The following is a 4158-nucleotide window of genomic DNA, read 5'->3' on the forward strand; positions in this document are numbered from 1 at the left end:
ATTATTTTTCATTTATAAAGCATGTATTTTTGCCTTTATAGCAGTTATAACTGAATTTTTATATAATTTGTGTTATTTAAGTAACCTACAGAATTAAAAAATATAAATACAATTCATACTACAGTCATGCATTGCTTAATAATGAGTATATGTTCTAAGAAATGTATGGTCATTTGATTCCATCAGGAGTTCCTCTTGGTCCTAGGCTACAAACCTGTACGGCATGTTACTCTACTGAATACTATAAGCAATTGCAATACAATGGTAAGTACTTATATATCAAAACACAGAAAAGCTACAGTAAAAATACAGTATAAAATATAAAAAAATGGCATAATTCTGTAAGACACCATGACTGGAGTTGCAGGGCTGGAAGTTGCTCTGGGTGAGTGAGTAGTGAGTGAAAATGAAAGCTGAGGACATTATTGCACACTACTGTAGACTTCATAAACATTATATCCTTATGCTACATTAAATTTATAAAACAGCATGATATTAAATCAACCACAAGAGAAAATGGTGTCATAAAAGACAAGGTAAACATGAGATATATGAGGCTGCTGTTCACATAACAGGGCATACTGTTTTACAGCAAACATTTTTTTTAAATAAGTAGTACATTACATTCTAAAATAATGATAAAAGTATAGAATATTAAAGAACATAATCCAGTAACACAGTAATTTATTATCATTATCAAGTATTATGTACTGTATATATGATCTATCATTGACCAAAATGTGGTTGTGTAGCACATGACTATTTAAAAGCTAGAAACAATGAGACTTGACTTTGGATGGTGAGCACACAATACAATACACAGATGATGTATTATAGAATTATACACTGGAAACCTATTTAATTTTATTAGTCATTAAAATGATTGAAATAAGCCAGTCAGTGAAAGACAAATACCATATGATCTCCCCTATAAGAGGAGCCTAGTGAACAAAAATAAACTAATGGATAACAGAACCAGAGGCATGGAAACATGGAAACAGACTGACAGCGACAAGAGAGGAAGTGGGAGGGGGCTAACAATGGGAAGAAGGGGAAGGGACTAGGCAAAGGTTATTGTATGAATGACCCATGAACATGGACAATGGTGAGGGCATTGACTATGGGAGCAGGAAATGGGCTGGGCAGAGAAGGCAAAGGGGGGAAATTGGGACAACTGATATAGAATAACCAACTTTTTTAAAGAAAATAAAACAACTGAAACAATTTTTTAAAATTATTTTTTAAACATAGTTACACTTTACAAGATTTTCTTTTAGGCCTTGACTGGACAGCTCAGTTGGATAGAGTGTCATTCTGATACACTAAGATTGTGGTATGCTTTCTGGGTCAGGGCACATACAAGAATCAACCAATTAATGCATAAATAAGTGGAACAACAAATCAATGTTTCTTTTTCTGTCGCTCCCCTTCCTCTATTTAAAATTAATAAATAAATTTAAAAAAATTTATAACAAAATTACAACTGACAGAGGCGCACTTAGTTGTCCTCTGAAAAACTTTTGTTTTGTAATATTTGTGGCTATACAGAACCAAAAACAGCAGTCCTTTTTATTTAGTTTAAGGGAAGTCTTTTTTGCTTATATTTTACACTATCATTAGTAAACTTTAACTTTTTATTAATCTACATTTATTATTTTGTACATTTTCTTTTGGAATGATTGTGTCCTGTTTAACTTTGCTTTAAAGCTTTTGTGATTATATTTGAGATCTGGATGACAACCTTTCAAAATTTATTTTTGACCTACAAGTCAGCTTAGGAATTTAAACTGTGCAAGGACCATATTTAAACTGCATCATTCTAGTTATTCACCTATTCAACTTTAGATGTTTTTTATTTAACCAAAGTGAATTATTCATAGCATGCATTATGAACTTCAAAATGATATAAAATCACACAAAATACATTTGGAGGCTTTATTTTAAGCAAAAGGACATGAATAGAATGTCATTTAGTGGCCATTTAGCCAGAAAGTTCTCATAGAGCTGGAATCAGAAATCATAAAACAAGAACTAATATCACAGACTTACAACATGAATAAAGTGCACTTTTGAAGTACAGTGTGCAGCAACACAACTATTTCAACAATGTATCAGTCAACACTGATAGTCGCAACTGCACACTTCTATTTTGTCACTAGTGGATATGAAATGTGTGCTATTACCAGCTGGGGGCTTAGAGAGTTAGATAGCTTTAAAGGCTATAAGAATTTAAAGGCACTCTGTGACCATTTGCAATTTATTTGTTATATTTGTTGCCATATTGGGAGATTTACTTTGAAACCTTTCATACAACAACACGAAAACAACTAAGTTGATTATTGGCATTCACACCTTTCCACAAAGCTACAGAGTATAGATATGTCCCAATTTTCATTAATTGGTGAAATTTTTTAATAACTCTACATGGTAATTTTTATGATCCTCTGATATCTTGTATTTGACAGCAGTAGTACAATTTTACTGAACCCGTCTAGCAGAGATTTAAACAACATACTGCTTTTCACATTCATATACAAGCAACAACTTTTTTGTACCCTCAGCTTTGTATAGTTCCCACAATAATATCAACTATGAACATACTGGTTTTGGGGTGCCTCACCCTCCTAAAGCATGACCTTGTATCTTTAATTGAGTGACCTGTTCCTCCAGTCTACATTTAGAAATGAAATTCATTGCATGATAATAATTTGCATAGGTTGTTAGGGCATTAAGGTGCTAACCATGTAGAAAACTTTCTAAGTGCACATGATTTTATGTCATACTCTGAATTGCCAGTTTCAATTAGACTTATAGTTTGCAATGTTTCTTCACTTCAGTAATACGTTCCTGAAGGATGCAGACCACACATCACATCTTTAACGTATCTATCATCTTCAGTGCCGTAAATATGTTATCAATGAGTTAAGAATGCTTTGTGTATGATATAAGTTCAGAAACACAAGTAAATTCACTTAACAAAAACCTTTGTATGTAACTGGTATAACAAAGTGGGTAATTCTAGTCACCAATTTTTCACAAATGAATGTTAATTTGAAGAGAAATTGTAGGGGTGGCTGCAAGGGGCTACCTTTGCTGCCCTCCATTAATATTCATTCTGCCATGATACTATGTGCCTGCTGAGCTGAGATAGAAAGTCTAGACATGCTTTCCTGAGATAATGGATAAGGGAGGAAGAAATAAGAAGCAGTCTGATAATGAACAAATTCCTTGGAGGGTGTTGTAGATTCCAAGGTAAACAAGTGGTTGTTTGTTTATCTTAGCAACTTGGATGAATAAAAATGTTTCACCAATATTTGTAGGAAATTTTATTTATGAAACATTATAGGAAACTCCTTCACAACTTTCCTTAACAAAATTTAGAGCAGAGATACATATTGGGTCAGTTGGCTGTAAGGCTGGGCCTATTTATGCTTGTTATATCTGGGATTTTTTACATAATGTGCAAAATCTCATTGGACATAAAGACATAGTAATCATTGAAATGAACCAAGACCACACTATTCACTCTTAGCATCCTACTCTTGCAAAGACATTATTGTAAGATTTATGTTCACCAGACTAGGAATATTGTTTCATTAAGATACAACCAATATGTAAAGCATTGTGTAACTAAGAGAGAAGAATGTTCATGAAAGTAAAAATTAGTTATTTTTTCTTTCTTTTTTTAATTTAATTATTGTTCAAGTCAGTTTTCTGCCTTTTACTCCCATCCCAGCCCACCCCCCAGTGCTCCCCACCTCTCTCCCATTTCCACCCCCCTTAGTTGTTGTCCATGTGTCCTTTATACTTGTTCCTGTGAAGTTATTTTTTTCTTTTAAAGTAATCTGTTTATATGCATAATTATATGTATAATTTTATATACTGTACTGGTATTTAACCATGTTGTATTTGGAGATGTGGGGATTTGGAGTCCTATAGACTATGGAAATATTGTAGCATATTCCTCTTTATGGAAAGATCTTCACTGAAGCTGGAGTATGTGGGTTAAATTTATCCTTGTACTTCCACCAAAATAACAAAAGTGCTGCCCTCATCTATTCAAATAGAATCATTCCTACAGTAAGACATTTGCCCTGAGGCATTAGAAAGGGAATTCTAAGGGACCAGGTTCTTGCAGGCACATTTTGAAGACATACT

Source organism: Sturnira hondurensis, unplaced genomic scaffold, assembly GCF_014824575.4.
Source record: "Sturnira hondurensis isolate 20B ecotype Veracruz unplaced genomic scaffold, ASM1482457v3 Scaffold0000856, whole genome shotgun sequence".
Lineage (NCBI taxonomy): Eukaryota > Metazoa > Chordata > Mammalia > Chiroptera > Phyllostomidae > Sturnira > Sturnira hondurensis.